The 21,438-nt window shown below is 40.6% G+C and overlaps 1 protein-coding gene and 1 long non-coding RNA gene across 2 annotated transcripts in view; one reads left to right on the top strand and one right to left on the bottom strand.

The window, feature by feature from the left end:
* Positions 1-5,691: 5,691 nt before the first annotated feature.
* Positions 5,692-11,785, bottom strand: LOC136559799 (uncharacterized). Its single transcript, XR_010784051.1, has 3 exons — positions 11,535-11,785; positions 10,311-10,496; positions 5,692-9,676 (listed from the first exon to the last, which is right to left on the bottom strand). It is a non-coding gene; the product is annotated as an uncharacterized lncRNA (long non-coding RNA).
* The window catches only part of SATB1 (SATB homeobox 1), a 92,065-nt gene continuing 82,204 nt past the window's right edge, over positions 11,578-21,438 (top strand). The window contains exon 1 of the mRNA XM_066555160.1: positions 11,578-11,860. The gene's annotated coding sequence lies outside the window, so the exon portion shown is untranslated. The remainder of the gene's footprint in view (positions 11,861-21,438) is intronic.

Raw genomic sequence — 21,438 nt, 5'->3', positions numbered from 1 at the left:
TTACTGTAAATCTTTCTAATGCCTCAAATGCTTGGCTCAGAAGAACATTTTTATAATGAGGGTGGGGCAATGCAAAACTTTTCCTCTACTAATTCATTGCTAAATTGTATTTGCAAGTTCAAATGCCAGAGTGATGAAATCACAATATTATTCATTGGATTTTGTTTGATTATTTGGTAGTGTTGTAGGGAACGTATCTATAAAACAACATGAAAAGCAAAGCAATAGAGCTGTAGGGGTTTTCCGGAATTTCTCTTCCGCACACATCAATTTTACTGGATGACTGTCCTGAAAGATTTATGCTTTGTGTTTTGAGGGCCAGGTTTTAAATGGCTTCACAGAATAAAAATATTAAAATTTAAATGCAACTTTAAAAATGTGTGTTGGACCTTTGGGCCTTCTGAAGAGGTCAAGTTCAAGACACTTATAAAAAGACCATTCCCAGAGAGACTGCATGGGAAAGCCTATTAACATTACTGCTTTCCCTTTATTTCCCCTTTGATCATAAAACAAGGTTATGGGTGGCAAAAGTTGTAATGGTGGGAAGATCCCAAATAGGATAGTATGATTTAATCTACTGAATATAAAAAACCCCAAATTACCAACAACAATATGGTGGGTTGCCAAGCAAGAATATAACTACAAAATACCTTACTGAGGAGAAACAAAAATAATAACAACAACAAAAATGTCGGGGAAAAATCCCTGTACAACTCCACAGTAGGAACAAGGTTTGCTTTTTAAAAAAAAAAAGGAAAAAGAGAATTTTCATTCTACTTCTTCTTTAATTAGGTCTTATTTTGTCCATATGACCAAAAAAAAAAAACCCCTACTATTTAAAGTGTTCCTAAATATTGACTAAAAATAAACAAGCTCTGCATCTGGCTTAGAAAATACCAAAGGAAAATTTTCTGTTTAGGCTAGAAACATGACTTCAAGTCTCCATATTCCACACAGAGGATATCAAAGCCCTCTTTTTCCTACTTCTGCAGGTCTAATAGTGATAGTGAGTGATTTAGGGGAAGACAGGGAAAATCTACAAGTCTACATGAGAAGTTCTGAGTTTATTTTCATCCAAACAAACTGATGTTGGACTGTTACATATATTTTATATTAAAAACTGGGGGCTTTTTCTCAGTTTTACTGCATGAGGTAAAATGTAGAAAATATACTCTGAACTTTATAAATTCTTCAATTGCTGCTAAGGCCATGTTTTACTATGTAGGTGTCAAAAGGTCCCTAGTACAAAACAGACTTAAGTTCATTGATTTTAAATAGTCCCATCTAAATAAAACAAAAATTTGGCTCTGAACACCTCTAGCAGAAAACTCTGCTACTGTAATGAATATCTTAAATGTAATCTTTTTATTTTAATTAACATTCAAAAGAGAAGAGGAAGTTGGAAATCCAGATAAATCTGTTATGAGTCAATTAAGAATCCGGGATTAGCATATGCAATCAAGATGGGTGCAGCAAGATTTCATGGAAGAGTTCATGAGGAAGCAACCAGGATGTATCATTTGCATGGGCGGCCTCCTTGGTTTGTGTTCTGCTCAACCTCAGTATTGTTGACTTGACTCACTGCATGAATATTGCCAAGCAGTAGCAAACCACGATTTCATTTTCCTGCTTGCACAGATGCAACTTACCTTGACATGCGGTTTTAAAAGAGACAACTATGAACTGTGACCAACTGTAGTGGTACTTTTCTTCTTTCTGTAGATGTTCTTTCTAATAAAATCTCTTCCTAAACCTCCATTGTTTGAATATCATCAGCAGATATTGTATATTGTCCTACCATTTCCTTGATCTGATAAATGATATTGAAAATTCCCCTGGGACTAAAGTGGGATACTTCACATCTAGGCCACCTGAGCAATGGAAGCCTTTAACAGGGTGTAATTGATTAGCAGACAATATAAAAGGAATTTATGAACTCACACAAGTTACTATCAGTCAAGCATTTATATTCTAAAGCCAATGTCCAATCTACAAGAGAATGCAGCATTTTTTTTTCTTTTGAGTTTTTTTTTGTTTTTGTTTTGTTTTGTTTTGTTTTTTTAGTAAAGCAAAAAATACATGACATTTATGGTGCAGAGCTTGCAACCTTTTACATTTAAACCTTTCAACTGATTATTCTAGAATTTGGTTATCATGGAGCATTTATGTATGTATGTATCTATCTATCTATCTATCTATGATATATATTTTCTACAAATAAACTGAAAGCATGAGTATCCTGGGACAAAAAGCAAATTTTTCCTAGCTTCACCTTTCACAGGAAAAAGATTTCAAGCCTTTTAAAATGTGACACTCAACAGTAATAAAAATAATTAAGTATATATGTGTGATCTCAATTGTTTTGAAAAAAGCTGTCCATAACACTGCAGAACAATACAAATTTAGCACAGCTGCTGAAAGACAGTCACTACTGAACTCATTTTCAACATATGGTGTGATTTTTGCTTAGATCTACAGATTGAGGGAGTTTGATGAAAACTAAACAATCGTTCATAAATCTCAAGCCTTGGTTACCATGGTTCATGGGAAGCCATACACCTAATGCTAGTTAAGAAAACTATTTGTTTTGCAATGACACAAGATCATAGAATGTGAAATAAGAAAAACTGAATTTCAGCCACCTGAAGCAGTGTTAGAATATCATGCCTCCTTTTGCTGATTTCACATTCAGTGGTTATGATAGGCTTTGCATAACACTGCTTTCCCTCCTATCGACCAAGACTTATGTTGATACTGGTGTAACACAAAATTTTACCCCTTCAGATTGAACAAAGAAAATCATACTACATCACAAATGTGGTTTCCTAATTTGAAGTTTTTGAAAAAAAAAAAAATACAGTACTGAGGGGTATGTGGGTTTTTTTTCAACATGTTGCACAATGAAAGATGCCAAGGCCCTGACAGTGCAGTGAAGACTGACCACTGTAATCGTGGCAAACATAAGCCTTTATTCTAGGACAGAAACTTAAAAGTATTAAAAGAAACACATCTATGGTATCTTCTTTTGTCTTACTGAATCATCACAGTCAATCTAAAAAGGGAAAAAAAAAAGAGTAAGGAACCCAGCAATTCAGAAATGCTCTACATGGACTACATTTTTAGAGGGTGTAAATAAATTAGAATATATCAATGTATATGAACAAATTAGGGTAAAAAGGTGTGTTCCAGAGGCTTCTGAATGTGTGCACACTATTAAAATCTGTCTGAGATCTGTTTGGCGAAAGCAACAATTATATTTCTTATTAAAGAATATGCAATTACAGCCCTCTTAGCACTTCCTGCTTCCTTCAACAATGAAGACCTGTCTGCACTGCAGATTATAAAGTCCTCCACTGTTTCACTGGGTCACCAGACTAAACAGGCCAATCCACTTTCACAGCAATTTATTCCATATTTTCTCTTTTGGGCCGGCCAACTTCTTTTATAATAAAACTGGGCCTAGCTAAAGATTTACAGGACCATCACCACAGGAGAGTTAGCCCCTGTAAAGTGGCATAGAATGCTGTTTAAATTTAAACACCAAAACTTTTGTCAAGTCCCTAATGTATCTGATCTCATATCTATTATCTTTGAATTCTTCATCGGACATTGAAAAATATGATCCTCAGACTTCTCATGCTTCCATAAAAGTTACCACAGCCATAGAGCTGGTGCAAATGCTTTATATATTAAACTACTATTTTAGTTCACGGTATTTGTCTGTCATCAGAAAAACCAGAAAGTCTACAGTTCAGATTTCTCAGGATCATAAATGGTTTGATTAAACTGCAGATGTTAATTAAGACCCAAATCTGTATCTTCATGCATAGCCAGAATAACCAGCTTGTTAGCTAGGGAAAGCCCAAGATATTTAGAATATTCCATATTGTAGGATGTAGATCACAAGTGGAAGGGTTCCAGGACAGCTTTGTAACCTACTCTTCAGTTGTATCAAGCAGGTTTGGGGAAGGAAACACAGATGGGGCAGTCTGTCTGAACTGTGCCCATACATCCTATATGTGGCAAAAGCAGTCAGCTATGCCATGGCAGAGGAAATCCATGCAATGGACTGCTGTCAAGTAGTTGCCTTTTTTTTGAGGAATATATTGTCCCCTGATTTTGGAAGTTTTCAAATAGGCAAAATAAAAGTATTTTTAAAGAAGAAATAGTCATCTTTAACTATTATCACACTTTTCCCAGAGAAGGCCAAAATTTTAGTGGGTATTTCCATTTTAATTTAGATAAATTCCATAAAAAGATAATTTTAACCTTGTATCCCACAGGACTCAAAACAAATATAAGTGTCTAGCCATGTTAGCCATTAGAGCTTCTAATGGGAAACACTTACTGAGAGAATTTTCATTATAAGTAATATGCAATCCAACAGTTTCCTGTGCTGTCCTTTGTGATGCAAAATAAAAATGGACCAGAAACTGTACCGAGACAGCAGTTCCCAGCAGATACCAAGTATTGCTGTTATTATGAAATAAACTGTTATTAATAATTAGATACTGATTTATATCATTTATGGCCTAATCCTATAAAGCATCCTGGTGCTCCAACACTGAATTTTTATCCCTTGGTTCCCTATCAGGTATCCAAACCCATGTTTTGAAAGCATGACTTTCCTGCGGTGTACCAGGAAAGACTCCTGGGTGGGCTGGAAAACAGCCAGCACAGCGTGTCTTGACCTCAACACAAGGCAACTGGAGTTAACCAGGGGAAAAACGAGGTTTGTCCCAAATCTACAACCCTGCCTCCTTCTCTAAAGCAAAGGCTCTACCTGAGGGTTACCTCTAAAGACAGGGCTCTACCCAGGGCTGTCTGAAAGATGCCTCCATCCACTCAGTATCTACACCCTCATTCTTTTTATGAAAATAGATCCCTGTGATCTCTCCTTCAAAACTTATGTTTTATTAAAACATAGCTGGAGGAGAAGCTGGCTTCCCATCTCCCTCTATATAACAACTCTGTGATTAGAGCACTAATGCAATCATGGGATTCATCTCTGCTGGCCTGAAAGGCCCCAATTTACAACTCCTCTCACCCCAGGGAGGACTCTGACCACCAGGCTGATGGTTATTTTAAAAGAGGCAGTCTCGACCCTTCTGCTGAAACAGTGCCCTTGAGCACAAACGAATTCAAGATTCCTTAGATCATAATCTTATGTTTAGTTTATTCCCAGGGCTGGGGCACACACTAAGTTTTCTCGGGATTATTTTTGTCTTCACTATGTTAAATTGCTGTGAAATACATACAACATCCCCCTAAAAAAAATTAAAAACTAAAACAAAAATCAGAGTAAAAATAAAAATAGTCCTGGGATTAAGTTCCATTGTTACCACAGTGACCCTGCTGCATTTTGTCAAGAATGCAGTCATGTCAGGGAGGTTAGGCACACTCCACGAGTAACCAGGAGGCCAAGCTGACCAAGACATTTGAGCAGAAGAATATTGCAGGTCTAGAGGACTTGGGTGGGCATGAACAGTCCTGAATGGCCACTTAGGAGTCCCAGGTGGAAAAGGAACTAACTCTAAGGCAAACCCAGTGCTTTGAGGTTTAGGCAACTTCTTAGAAGAGGTTTTGTGAATCACAGCTGTTTGTTCCTATGTTTGAATTCCACCCGATTCCCACATTTCAACCCATCCAGATCCTTTTATTGACTGAAACACAAGTATTGACAGAGACATCTTTGTGGTCAACAAAATATCTTTTTATTTAGGAAAAAGCAGCAGCAGTTACTGAAAATTATTAACATTAAAAGCATTGAGGGGCTACCTTCACAGCATAATGCCTGTCATAGCTCATCTGACAGACTGATTATTCAAAGTCTGGTGCACCTATGGTTGGGAATCATATTGCAAGGCTTAGGGCCTGACACTAAAACTGCCCTGTCTGTCCACAGGAAGAATTATGCTAAATCCTTATGCTTCACAATATTCCTGAAGTGAAAATATAATTTTGCAGAAGTAAAATGTTTATTTTGACATTGTGACTGATATCTTCTACTCTGTGACAAGAAACATTAATAAAAGTCCTCACTAACCAGACACTGTAGACTCCAGACCAAAAGCATGTTTCTCTGACACTTCCTTATTCTGGGCACATTCTGTTTAGGCCCTTACAAAATCTCTACATTTCGAGAAACCAAGTGTACTTTTGTCTCTAAACAGCACAGTAAGGAGGCATTTATATTATCACCTATAGCAGGAAAAGCTTTTTCACTAGATTTAACAAGAATACAAGAAAAAAAGCTAAGTATCTCCTGTTTCTTCTGGGTTTGTAAACGTATTTACTAAGATCTAGTGCCACATCTTGTAACTCCTAGTTAGGTATTCAAAATTGCAACATGACTACAAGTTAAATGTAATTTGTGAAATATATGCCATATTTGATAAAAAATGCATGTAGTCAGAATCATATGATGATTTAATTTGCATAGATGTAAAACCGGAATTTATTATACACAACCTATATTCACAGAAGTAGACAGTCACCTGGTTTCTCTTCACTGGTTTAATCTGGCAGTCTCTCAATAGAGGCAACAGAGTTTTTAAAAGCAGCCAAGACAAACCAGACACCAAGTGGAAGGAGAAAAGAACAGACAATGTGCAGGATAAGTGGTTCACACACATATTAATATATCTCCTTCAATCCTTTAAAAAATGATACTTTTAGACTGATGGAAGAGGGAGACGGCAGCCAGGCAAAACAGAAGTGAGTCTGACATCACTGATGCACCTGCAAAAAGTTGATCTTCTTTTCCAAAAAGCAAAGTTTTACGAGGAAATCTAAAGAATGCACTTTACTTTTTTAGGCAATCCAAAGATCTCCTGTAACAGAGATGTGGAGCAGAAAGCAGTTGGAGCAGTACCATGTTGGAGGGAGGCCAAATGGACTGAGGTACTGTGTAGCATAAGGGCCTGGAAACATGGGCCTTCACTGTATGATTGGAGAGAACTTAAACCAGTCTGGAGACAGACAGATGAATATGCCATTATTGACATGATGCCCACTTCAGTAAAGAAATTTTCAGAACAGACACTCAAGTAGCAAGGTGATATAGGCCTGAGCTCGAGAGATTAGTGTCTAACCAATACAGAGTAGAATAACCAACAGACTGCAGAAATGCACTAAAGACATATTCAGAAAAAGACATCTGACTATCTTCCACTGAGCCACTTGCAAGATGAAACATGAGAAAAGGTTGTGGTACAGCTGGTAATGGCCACTTGCATTTAAGATATGCACAGAAGGCTACTTCAGCATGCTTGTATCTGTTGATTACCATTTTCATCTACAACAGATAACATTTATAACTGGTTGGAACACAGTTCAAACCAAGTCTTAACATTTCATCAAGCTGCTGAGACATCCATGTGTACTCCATGCCAATATGCAGGTTTCTTTGCTAGGTTTCACAAATAATAGCATATAAATAGTTTTCAAAATGTAGGCTGGAGTTTTTGTATGTTAAGAAAGAAAAAATACCCAAATGTTATTTTCAGTTTCTGATGTCCTCAGCTTAAGCAAACCATGATGAAAGCAAGCAATTATAAAGAATGATAGGTGGCATGTGGTGGTTTTCACTGATATAGCATTATCCACACACTACATGCTGGAAATAAACCATACTCGATAATGTACATATAACTTGGGAACGACACAAGTATCTGAACACGACTGAGAGTTCTGTTGCTTATCTGTAATTTCAGGCAGAAGATGGCCTTCTCTGTCAACCATGGGTCAACATAACTCTCAAGTAGGCACATGTTCCTGAAGCATTTCTTCTTGATAATGAACATTTCATTTCAAACCCCAGGTGATATCAGATACAGAAAAAAGCCCACATATGTATGTATTTGGCTCCTAGATCCATGTGGATGCTTTTAACCCCACTCTACTCCTCGCTGAACTTCACTTTCCACCCCTCTGTACTCATGTCTAAACATAAAGGTATTTACATGTCTGAAAGGAACTGGAAAGCAACTGTGATGTTTCCCAGAGGATTTTAAATCTCTTCTCACACAAAAGCAACACATCATTATGTCACAGTAGCACTTCAATAAGGGGCAGCTCAGGAAGGGCTTCTGACATGGTTATGATTAGCAGATTCATCACTTTCACTACCTCACTTGTAAAAGAAAGACTGGAACAGAAATATTTTCAGTTAGTATTATCCTTCCCTGGAATCAGTTATGTCTGTAGGCCTTATAGAATGTGCCATCAATAAGATGGTCTTTGGATAAATGTACTTTTATGCACTGCTGGAAGTACCTAAAACTGATGGGTCTTTGAAATCGTGTGTGTATCTGTTGTTCCTTGGCAGGTTCTAAATCCACAAATTCATGAGTGGCTTATTGTGATTCATATGCCATTTTCATTTTTGGCAGGTAATGCTAATGGTATTGGAGAATGACTATTTGAATGAAATCTGCACCCACTTCCCTCAAATCAGGACTCTAAAAATGCTCAGAAAGGAGCTGTCAGCATAAATAAAAAAAAAAAAAAAACAATTAAAAAAGAATGTGAACACTTATTCTGTATAGGGTTTCAACTCCACAATTCCAGGCATCAGGGATAAGCAGGATGAACAGGACTTTCTATAGTTCCTGTAGAAGGCTGGGCAAGCAAACATCTAGGGGGGGAAGTTGAGGAAGAGGAAATATCTATGTGTCAGTAATAGGAAAGTTACATTGTATACCTGGTTTTTAGGCATGCCATCTGTGCTCAGTCATACCAAATAGCTTTGATGACATGCCACAGCTAAAGGACAGGCAATATATGTCTTGCTCCAGTGACATGAATGACACAACTTGGTAAAACTCACTGTTTAATGATATAAATCATAACTCTCAAACACAGTATATGGTTGTCCCATACGTTTTTCAGTGATTAGACTCATACTAGGTATTTGGATACTGAAAGCACTGAAGGAGCATTATGGTGAAAACCAGTGCACACTAGGTAAGCAAGAGAGCCTTATCTATACTAATCCTGGACTTCCCATCATAGTTTGTTGGTTTGTAACAATACCATAACATTCAGCTAATATTGTTTACAGTAGCCTAATAACAAGCGATTCTATTCCCATTACTGCTCACAGTCTGGTATTAAATATTTGTTTCCAAAGTAAACTGCCTGATGTAGTTGAAAAGTATTACCACATTTTTTTTTTTTAGCCTGAATAAACCTTATCTTTTAAAAACAAAATGTGACCTTAAAAAAGGGTGCATATTTTGACTAATATACAAAGTTGATGGAAAATAAGGTTTATGTTACATTTCGATTTTAAGGGAGGATTTTCCATAGTGCATTTGAGGATCTTTAAGAGGGAGCTTGATCTAAACTCAGTTCCAGTTCTGGATCTGGTCTCAAATCCATGTGTAGCCTCAGGCAAATGTGTTAATTTTCCTGTTTCAGTTTCCCTGCCTTTAAAGTGGGGATAACGTGACTAACCCAAATAGCTTAGCTGCAATTTGTAGCAATGAGTAACTTGATTATTAGATTTCTGAGACATGAAACATGATTATTATTAGGGCTTACTGACCAGCCAGTCAGAAATGTGATACAAATAAAGGAGATGGGTTTTTGACAATAGAAGGATGTAGGTTAGTCAGTCAGTCAGTCAGAGCAGCTCTGCAAGGAGGCAACTCCAGGGAGTGGAGAGTTGGACCTATAAAAGAGAGAATGTTCCCTTTGTACTGATCTCCTATTTATTACCCCATGATATCAAAAGACCATAAAAAGCTAAGTCCTCTCTGAGAAATGAATAGGTCCAAAGCACTACAACAAATCAGCTGCAGGCAAATAAATTTTTATCTGTGTAAGTGAGCTCAATGTTATTTTCTAGTGGAAATGTCAGAATTGATTAAAGACCTAACATTTCTATTTAAAATGAGAGAGTAGGGGATGATACGTTTTAAACTGAGAAAAAGTCAGAGGACTGATAACATGGAGATAAAGGGGTGAATTAATTTCTGGTGTTGTTGAAGTAATTTGGTATTCAACATATTGAGTCCAAATTTGCACCACTGTACCTAGTATAAATAGTAGTGCCTTTTAATAACTGTGACAAAAATACTCTCCCCACTGGCAAGGTCAATATTATTAATTGCTATTCCTATTATTAACCTTTGGGCTTGTGTATTCTCCATGGATTAATGATTATTCAATAACTGAGCTACAAGGTTAACTTACTAATAGCAATTAATAGAAGGACATACTGCTGGCTAACTAGGAAAAGCAATGACAAATCAACTTCTTGGCCTTGGTCTTGTTTCATGCAAAGGTGCCTACGGGAATTGTACCTGTCAGCTCCCAAAGCTGAAAGAGAAAATCTGCCTCAAAGTCGAGACAAATAAAAAACGAAGATCGGGCTGACATCCGGGGTCCCCTCTTTCGTCAGTTTCCTAGGGAATATGAAACAGCCTCAGCTTTCAGGGAAACCTGCGTTCATTGCCAGGGTCATTCTCCGGGAACTCCACTTCCAAATCCTGCATCAGCGAAGAGGGGAAAGAAGGTCTTAAAAACAGAAAAAGGAGAGAAAAGTACTTCCCCTAGGAGAAGTTTCATGAATAAAGGCAATTCTCAAACAGCGTTACGGAGGAGCACGTGGTGCCAGGTGAAACACCGGGCAGGAGGACCACAGCGATGCGGGACTCGGCCCCGCTCCCGGCCCGACGGGGCAGCGGAGCTGCCGGCAGGCAGAGGCCTCCGGGGGATGCCTGCCCCCGCCCGGGCATCCCCAGCCCGCGGAGACCGCCAGCGCGGTAGCGGAGCTTCTCTCCCTCGGCCACCTCAAATCGCGGGTGGCCGTGGAGCGCTGCCTGCCCGAAAGGGGCTGCCGCCGGCGCTCTGAGACTAGCGGCGCGGGGCGGCCAGAGGGCGCGGGGACAGCTGTGGAAATAAAGGAGCGGGGGAAGGATGGAGAGAAGGGGGAAGAGGGGGGCGGGGGCGGGTGCCGGGGAAGGCAATGCGGGGACGGTGGAGGGTTTCGACCCCAGTTTTGGGGGGAAGGGGGGCACGGCAGGCATGGACACACACACACCAGCATCCTCCGGCACTTCCACCAAGTCAGCCCCACCGCCCCGCGGGGCCGGGAGCCGCCGGAGGGAAGGAGCCGCCGCGCACACACACACACACACACACAGAGACACACAGACACACGCCACCGCTGCGCTCCAGCCGCCGCTCGCTTCTCCCCCCCTCCCACCGCCGCCGCGCAGGCAGGAGGCAGCGGGCGCGGAGCAGAGCGGGCGGCGCAGGGCTCGGAGACCCCGGCCCCGGTCGGACCGGCCTCCAGCGGCTGCGCTGCCCCGACGGCACCGCCGCCCCCTCCCCGGGGGCAGCGCGCACCTCCCCGCCTGGAGGGGCCGTGCGAGGAGGCAGCGGGCGGGGGGAGCGCGGGCACACACACATACACACACACACACACACACACTCACACACTCACACACACATATACACACACACACGCAGGCACACCCGCACAGACACACGCAGGCAGAGGCAGGGCTGCCCCACGCCGGTACCTTGCTGCCCTGGTGTTTTCCGTCCGGGCTCCTCCTTGCTGAGGCAGCTCGGGAGCGGAGCCGAGCGGGCGGGTGCGTGTGCGTGTGTGTGTGTGTGCGTGCGTGCATGCGTGTGCCTGTGTGTGTGTGTGTGTGTGTCTGTGTGTGTGTGCGAGAGCGAGCGAGCGAGAGAGACTCTCCCCCCTCCCCCTCCTCCTCCTCGCTCTCCTTCCTTTAAACGCCCACTCCTGATGGGTGAAAAGACAACTTGAACTTCAGTGCAATTAACTTCGCCGGCGCCTCGGAAGCCGGAGGTGTCGCCGGCCTCGCCCGCCGCGCTCCCATGAGTGAGTCGGTCCCGCTCCTTCGGCGTCTCTCCTCGGGGACGTGGGGGACGGGGGGGGACAGAGCCGTGCCGGGGGCACCCGCCGCAGCGATTTACCCGGCCGTGCCGGCCCGGGAGGGCGGGAGGGAGGGAGGCACGGGGCGGGTGGCTGCGCTCGGCGCTGCCTCTGCCGGAGCCTCCCGGCCGGCACGGGCTCACACCTGCCGCCGCGCCGCTGCCGGTCGCCGGCCCCGCTCCGCTCCGCTCCGCTCCCTCGCCCGCCGCCGGCACGGGGGGAGCGGGGGGAGGTGGGGGTGGGGGCAGAGGGAAAAAACCCCAAAGTTTGGCAAAGTTCTTACCCAGCGCCGCGCGCCTCCCGGCAGCGGCGGGCGCGGGGCGGCGGCGCCCCCGACGGCGCGGGGCGAAGCGGCGGGGCCGGGGGTCGCGGGCAGGGGGGATGGGGGGGTCGCGGGGTGGCGGGGTGGCGCTTCCGCGGGGCGCGGGGGTTGCGCGGGCGGCCGAGCGGCGGCGGCTGCCCCAGCCGGGGGCGCGCCCGTGGCGGTGGGTGGCACGTCCCCCCGCCCGCCCGCGGCGCGACCCGGCGCTGCCGCTGTCACGGGGAGCAGTGCCAGGAGCTCGTCTGTGTGCTCCAGGATTTACTTTTGATTTTTCCGCTTCGTTTCCGAACCCGCCACTCGAGGTCTTGCTAAATCCTCGCCCCTTTGTCGCCGTGTCCGCCGGCTGCCGGGGGGAGCGCTCCTGACAGGCACCTGCCCGACCCGGAGTTTCCCTCTGCCAGTCTCCAGCTTTTTCTGACTGCGGGAGAAACTTCGCTACACTCTAAGTTTTCTGAAACACTTTGCAGCAGCTCCTAAGCTGAAATAAGTTTAAACTGAGAAAAGCTCTTCGCTGGTTTTAGTCCGTGCAAATGAGCGCAGCGCTTCTGCGAAAATAATTCACAAATTCAGATGCAGAGACTCCAGGGCGTGTGATCTGGAGGTGCCCTTTCATTCTGGTCCGTGCTACTTGGGTGGGAGTTAGCAGCGGCCCCTTATTTCTACTTTATATTATTTTGGTACAGTGCATTCATATATTTGTCTGCTGTAGTCTGCTGGCAAACATTAGCATTCAAGCTTACATTTTTGACAAATGTGCAGACAGGAATAGCATGAATAGGCATCTTAAATATTAACAACCTAAGCATCTGTTGTGAAACAAATTTAATATATTTACTCTGTTTTTCTCACATTGTTAGGAAAGGTTACAATAAGTGTAAAATTTCAGCTGTAGTTAGCACAAGGAATGCTTGGATATTTCACTATCTGTTCAAGCATTTAACACAATCACCAGATAGATATGTGTCAAATCAGGCGCACTATTCAAAAACAACTTGAAACTGTAAGCGTAGAGTGTATAGACATGAATATAGCATGTTCTCTGCAATTTCTATCTTCTAATTACTCTTCAGCACTATTTGTAGAATTTGAGAATGCTCTTTCCAGTCCTGTACTCCTATATGCTCTTAAATATGTTTATACCTACACACACTCATTTTCTAATTCACTTTCTATTTGAGATTGTTATTGGTATTACCTTGCTTTTCGAGTTGAAGCAGTAGTTTTGTGAGGAAATGTGAAATAACATAGAGTAGGTAAAAAAATGAGCAGGCAGAAAATGCAACGTGTTCACATATAAGCATGCGTCGGAACAGATAGTGCACAAACAAGGCAATAGAAGAGAAATTAAAATCCTTGGCTAGTATGCTCTGTGTGCCCACTCTTCAGTACAGCTAGTGGAAAAGAAACAACTGACTCCAAGGAATTCCTCTGTCCCTGTAATAAAACTGTTCAGAGTAGAGCAAGAGCACAGAAGAGCAAAGCCTCCAAAAAGGCTGTAGAGCTATTTCAGGAATCAGTGCATTCCTTCCCTTTTTCCCACAAGTTCAAATATGTAATAAATAAGTCCTTTGTATGCAAAATAGTTTACTGGAACAAAAAATATTTAAATGAAATGCTTTTTGTGCATGAATTTTGAAAAACTGGCCATTTCCTTTTTATATTCTTTGTTCTTGATACTTTAAATAGCAAAGTAACTCTCGCAGTTTCCCCTCTCATGCTATTTTAGCGACTCGTGTGAATCCTAACCTGCTGCTGAGCTCCCGAGAAAGCAGTGTGAAGCAGAGTCGATCTGTAAGTCACTGATGGGACACAGTGCTCTGGCAGTATCAGAAGCAGAGAGAGGCTGCCACGCCAGCCCCAGCTTGTACAGGAGCAGGGCACCTCTTTGGTTTGCAGCGTAGGCCCAGCGGGTCAGGGGATGAGCACCTGCCCTCTGTGGCTGTGCTTCCCAAGGCAGCGCCAGCCCTGCCTGCAGCCCTGCCAGCATCCCACAGGCACCAACCACCACACTCAGCCCTGCTGGGGACGTGGTCACATCCACCCCAGCAGCACTAAAACCTCTTCAGAGAGGTTTCTCTAAAGAAAATGCTTCTCCCACGTTACAGGTTTGGGATAGAGAGGTCTTTACATGTGTGCAACTGCCATTTAGATGATAATCAGTTGAAGTCTGGTGTTCTTCTTAAAAAAAAGACCAACAAAAACCCCCACCAAATCTTTTAAATGTATCAACTACTTGATTTTTCAAAGTACTGTTACATTTTTAATGTCACCTAATTTTTTTAGTCCAAGTATTGTCAGAGGAATTTGAAGTAATTCCTTACCTAAGGAATGTATTTGAAAAAAATTAGGAAGATTACTTTATTAATAAAATAGCTCATAATATATAGAAAAATATATTAAAGTATATTTCTGAATTAAAACTGGAGGAAATATGACTTCTGAAATGTTTTAGTCATATTTCTAGGAACTGTGGTATTTTAACATAGACTCTAGTGAAGCATTTTATTGCCTTCTTGTATATAACTGCCATTGCTCTCTCTAGATATATTTAATATATATCCAGTGAAGCCACAAACTTTCCTTCTACAACAGTTTAAACACATCTGGAACATTTTACTTTCTTATAATTTATGTTAATAGATGTAGAGTGTATATACAATCTTCTCAGACATCATTGCTTTTTCCAAAGGGGAATTTTTTTACTTTCAGTCAGGGAATATATTTATAAGAACAAAATAACTCAAAGTATAGGCAATTCTATATATCATTTTATTTTCTGTTATATTAGGTTGATTATATAAAGCTTTCATTTAGAGCGATGGGATGATGAAATTACAGAGGAGTGATTGGCTTTTGTTTTTTCAAATGGTTCAAGTTGAGGGCTGCAAAAATGAATGTTTTTTGTAAAGTTCTTTGAGTGCATAATATTTTTCATAGAATTCTGACAAATTAATTTAATAGAAAAGCCACAAGTCTCTTAGCCAGGTAAAATGGAAGTTCTGTTTTTGCCGTTATAGGCATCAGGCTTCAGTAACCTGCTGCTCTTGTGGAATGAACACTTTCTACTTAAAGCTATCATGCACCTACTGTTTATTTACGCTGCATTAAACTGACAGCATGGCAATCAGAGGAAAAAATATGACTTACTTTCCTGAAGTAAACACCAGTTTATAGGTTAGTGCCTGTATTTATATTCCTGTCGCCACTAAATAATGGCTGTCTCCATTTTAATATCTACCTGTGGTGTTACCCAGAGCAGCTGACTCCTCCTTGTTTAAAACAAGCAAAAAAAGAAGGTGGGGGTGAGGAAGAGAAGAAAGTTTTGTTATCATTCCACTCTAACAGGAACTTAATAGAAAAGTGATTCAGTATTCCTTTCTGTGGCAAGCCGAAGCCAGTTTTAAAGACATAGTATTCAGTTTTACTTGGTGTAATTGAATTGCATCTCAAACAGGGAAAACAGAATTCCTTAACAGTATTTGTCTATCCAAGACACTGTAATTGTATATTCAGGCAATGGCAGATTAAGGGCAGAAGCATTTTATTAATAACTGAAAGCACATATGTGTGTGTGATGAAAAATGTTCTGCAAATCTGTCACTATGCAATCAAGTGCATTTTTTAAACTTTAGTTGTCACAAAGTTGCTACTGATTCTAAAAAAAAAAAAAGAAAAAAAGAAAGAAGTAAAACAGTTTGACGGTTAAAGAGTAACTTACAGTTCTTACTGCCTGCTATACGGAAATTTTGTAACTTTGTAAAGTCAGTCTCAGAAAGCCCTGTTGGTGTTACTTTTAATCTTGGAGTGATGAGTCCAAGTAGCCGGCATTTGAACTGAAGATAACTGCAGTCAGAATAACTCACAGTTTGTAAAAAGCTTCTCTAAATTCTCTGTTGAAGGACTCCATTAATAACTTTTACCTGAGAGGTTAATTCCTCCCTCAGATTCTCAAAGTATTATACTTAACACTAAGTTGGCTTGTTGGTCAGTTCCCTTGGCTGTGGTATCATGAACTCTCAACAGCCCTGACCACAACTTGTAACTGTTATTTCCAAGAGGATATACTATGATGTTCCCTTCAAAAATGCTGGTGGTTTTGAACATTTGCCATCCTGTGGCATTTAACTTTACCACAGTTATCACCAACACTTCATTACATAATGGGCATCCATTCTATTGCTTTGCAAATGTCAGCTTTCTCATGGTTTCTGCACAGCATTGCTCTCAGTACGTTTGTCTTGATAGAGATTAATTTTAAGGAGACTTGCCAGCACTGATCTTGTACATGTGCTCTGATCTGGTCCTTGTGCCCTGCACCAGTTGTAACCTACTCCTAATCTGTTTTATCTGGTGCCTTGTACTAGGAATGGCATAGTAATAGTAGAGTACAGTAGTAGAGTGTAGTAACATACCTCAGGCACTGTCTGAATTCTAAATATTTCCTTTTAAACTTGCTGAGCCTGACTTTGCTCCCATGCACACTGGTGTGTCACTGCAGAGCTTGGTTTTCACCGTTCCTGTAGAGGATCAGTGTTAGGTGTTCAGATGGGCTGAGGGATGCACTAACACTCGGTATTTGTGGCAAGGTCCACCTTTCAGCTATTTATTTAGAACACCAACGCACAGCAATCTCTTTGGAGATTGATTCCCCTGGGAAACACTGTGCATTTGCTAGGACTGGGACTGTAAGTCTTGCTTCCACCGGAGTGCAGGCTAGCTGCTGTCTCTGAGCTGTTGTAAAGCACTGCTGGTGACACCTCTGCACAGCTGTAGGCTGACAGAAGTCAGCTCTCGCTCCCTCGTGCTTTGCTGCTGTGAACTGTGGGTGAGAGAGGCAGAGGAGCCTGCTGGCTTGCACATGGGCCTCGGTCACCCCAGCTGCACCTGGGTGCAGAACATCAGGACGGGCCAGGTCTGTCAGCTGCGCTGGCATTACATAACTTCCAGGGACTATCTGCTCTCTTTCCCGTGGCGCATTATGACATGATATGACCTGAGGAGATGAGGGAGGTGCTTTAAACCTCAAGTGCATCTCGTCTTCCCGGGATGCTGCTCTGACAGGATTTATTTGGCCAGCAGCAATCATTTGTGGGTCGTCACACTTGCTGCTCGCTAGACGAAGTGGTATGCACTCAGACCACCTGTGCTTGGAGGACAGTCTCGTCATCTTTTCTGGTGTCTTGACTCCTGGTTCTGGTTTCAGCTCTGAAATAAAAGTGTAATTTTGGGTTAATAACTGTCCATGCCATATTTGTCATCTTTGATGCTGTAATACTGATTTTGAAAATGCTCAGCACATAACTTCATGTGAAGAAAAAGGAAGCTGCAGCACTCTATCCTTTTATAAATGCAGCCTTAATATGCTCCTGGTTTATTTACCCAGCTATAAAATTAGTAGTATACGTGTTTCATAGAACAGTGAAGGATTAAGTAATTCTTTATATTTGTAAATTAGTCCTAGAGTGGAAAACATTTTTAGCAGAAGTGCCAAGAATTGCTGCTCTGAACTCAAACCCACATGCAAAGGTATGAGAAAGGTATTTCCTTTTCAGTAACTGCACTTAGAATATGTGTCTGGTCATAATAGCCAGGTAATTAAAAACATTTTCAATGAAAAGGAGGAAAGTTCTAAACATCATACACACCCTATATTCCTACTTCTATTACATTAAATAAAAGACAGAAAAGAGAGGAAGGAAAAGACAGTGGGAGAGAGTGTGCGTGCATGCGTGCAGGGTCTCAGAAGGACCAAAGGCAAAAAATGAAGTGGAGAGGAATTCCATACTGAGTTTTAAAATGTTTATAATCAAAGATTAAATTAATATTTTTGTGGAGAGTAGTATTAGAAAGATTTTAAATCATTAGTGCTTTTCATCATAGGTGGGCTTTCTTGATAAATGTAAGAAGTCTCAAGAATAATTAAAGGCATCTTAAAACTTAAAAATGACAGTTTTAGCTTCTAAGGATTCATTGTAATTTAATAATACTGTATGCTTTTTAGTGTTACTTCTGCACTAGACATTTAATTACAGTCTTTGTGAGACATGTTATCTGTATAGTAACCAGTGCATAAAAAGAATGATATTTACTTTTACATACAAGCTCTTGCTTGCCAGCTTTCTTTTTAAGATTATAGATTAGGATCTCCAATCCAGAATGTTCATGACTTCAATGAAAACAACTTAATTTGACACAATTTTGGGGAGGAATGGAGCATTTATTGTAATAGTACTGCTTCTCTAGTCACACTTTTGCAATAATACTTGAACTGCTGTTTAGCAGTGGGGTTTTCTTCTGTGCAAGGGCCCAAACTCAGCGTTCTTTACTTGTTCAAAGGGTAGATTTTAGAATATCAAATGAAAAAGCATGTCTAATTTTTATATTGAGAAGTAGGATTAAAAAAACTTCTAAGCATAGTATGGTAGGTTTTTCACAGGTACAGTTTATTGCTGAGAGGAAATTTGGAGCTTGCTTTTGCTACATCAGATATTGACTATTGTCTAAAACATACACTGGATAATATGAATTTATGGAGTTCATAGTTTGGTCCACCCATTGCTGTGAAAAAGTGAGTACATTTGCAAAAGGGTGCATAAAATTAGTTTTTCTCTTGATAAGTTTCCAGATTCCCCTAACTGTGGAAAGTGCTCCTCAACATAGTGAACTTCCCACAGTTCCTAGGTTCCGCACTGCCATCATTGGAGGATGAGGCATGAGGGAAAAGAAACTGCATCCAGCTGTTTTAAAGCAGAGCTTTTCAGTCGGTAATGTCTATCATACATCTTCTTTTAGGTCTTATTTCTCATTTCTTACCTAGCAGTCCTGGGCAGGAAAGGTATGATATAGGTTTTGAGCCCCTAGTTTCGGTATGCTTTGAAAGAAAATCTCACAGTAAAGTCAATCGGTCAAAATCAATCTCTGTCCCATTGACTGTATTTTATTGACTTTCTTTTTCTTTTTTTCTTCACTTGACTCACTGAATACCACAATAATTTTTGCCATTCCTGATGACTTTTGTTACAATCTTTTCAAGACAATTTTATGGCATGTTTGCATTTGAAACTTGTGATTCCACTACTTTATTTGGGCTGCGAGCCCTACAAGTAACCGACTTCTGCATTGCCGCTTAAAATTACAGTTAGGATACTCATAGGTGTAGTTATTGTTTTCTAAGCATTCCAGAAGAATTTTATGGATACCATGCAGGAGAATTGAACCAGTAGAATTTCTTTATATGTTTGGCAGGATGACAGATATGCCGTAAGAAGCATTATACTGTCTGATAAATTGCATTACCAAGCACTATTTCTTATAGGTTCTGTCTCTTTAAAAATGCAGTCTCCTCTATTTGCCCTATTAATTGTTGATATGTTGCCATCCACGAGACAAAAATTAGAGCTGTAATTAAATAATCATGTGATGCTCCTTAGTGCCAGTGAGAGCAAACTCATTTTTCCAGGCCGTGATGGTCACTGATTATTGTATTACTACTGGCTTGCTTTATTTTTTTTTTAATGGCTCTATATTGCTGGGTTACCTAACCACTGCCCTTCTTTTCAAAATTAAAGGAATTGAAGAACATTAAGTCACTTAATTGGCCTGTAGTCTGTGGGGATACAAAGTAGTCATACCTTCTCTGCTTTTTGGTCACTCAATTGGTTCTACTGGGAGAACTACATCAGCGGTGTGGTTGTGTGCCATTTAATTTACACTGGTGTTTTGGCTGGGATGGATGCATATAGGGAATGCCAGGAGAATTACAAAAGGAGCAGGGTATTAAAATTCAGAAATGATTAAAATTGAAATAAAAGGATGCTGCTGCTTTGCCAGTACTCTGGCAGTCATAATGACACATAGAGATTAGTTTCCACCTTCATCTTTTCCTTCTTTCTCATTTCCTCTTGTTTATTGTTGACACATTTTCCTTATGTCTCTGCTTCTCAGCGCTTTTTTTTCACTGTTACATATTCCTACTTTTTCTCTTTCCTTAAGCATGGAGAAGCTTACTTAACCTTATTATAACAATAACAGAATAGGTTATTAATATTTAATATGCACATGATTAAAATTTCTCTCTTAAACATAGGTCAGCTCTATTATTAACTGACATGTTATTTTTCATTAAAAATTTTTATTCTGCCCTTACGGTTTCTCAAACACCCTTTACTTTGGTGGTGATTTAACACATAATGTTTAGAAAACTGTGTTAGGCTAGTGAAAAAAAAGAACTTACCAGTCATGGATAATCAATTATGCATGAATTCAGATATAACAGATGGAAACTGGTGAGTTAAAGTTTCTCTTTAGCTTCGTGATTTTTTTGTTTTGTTTTTGTGACACCTGTCTCTTATGTATAGATAAACATCTAACATAGCATACTGCTTTTCATGCATCTTTGTGTTTTTTGCTTTTTGGGTTCGGTTTTTTTTTTCTTTTTGGTTTTGTTGGTGTGGCATAAACTTATTTTCCCCTGTTTATAACTTACTATTTTTAATTTGTTTGTCTGTGAGCATTTCTATACTGCCTGCCTTTTCTAGGACTGAAGTGTCCTGTGATGAAGCAAGCATTTAATCTTCTAATAAACTACACAATGTAATTGGACCTTAAAATTGTGTCAGCACGATATTTTAAATTATAGGAGTTCATTTTTGCCTTCAGCTGCTCATGGACTACAGTGTTATGACATTAAAGCAACAGGGTAGACTGCGGCTGGGCATATGTATTCATATATGCATATATGCACATTCTTGTGATTGTGATACTTATATAGGCGTTCCCTCCAAAGGCATTAATTAAATTTCTTTCAATCATTTGACAATGAAGTAGATTGCTTTACTGCTTTTTATTAAAAAGTTCAGCATGGACTGAGCACAATACTTTTGGTCATGGAAAAAATTTTACAGAACTAAATCAAGCAAAAATGACAATAACTCTTTTGATATGCCCATAGCAATGACCACTTGGTATTAAGTAAATGAAGATCTGAATATGTTTTCTTTTTCCTTTTATACAAAAGTATTTAAAAGAGTTTTAAGCATGAACTTAGATGTGAGATGTGTTTCTGTGTAGTTCATTCATGGCAGCATATTGAGCAATTCTTGTATTTGAAGGTGTTTGAAAAATATGGGGGTAAGTTGATTTGGATGTTATTTTTCTACAACTGTAATAATTTGGAGCATTTCTTCACCTGGCCCCATCCACT

The sequence above is a fragment of the Molothrus aeneus genome, chromosome 1, assembly GCF_037042795.1.
Source record: "Molothrus aeneus isolate 106 chromosome 1, BPBGC_Maene_1.0, whole genome shotgun sequence".
NCBI classification, from domain to species: Eukaryota; Metazoa; Chordata; class Aves; order Passeriformes; family Icteridae; genus Molothrus; species Molothrus aeneus.
The sequence above is the reverse complement of the archived record's forward strand: the minus strand, read 5'-3'. Positions and strand labels throughout refer to the sequence as shown.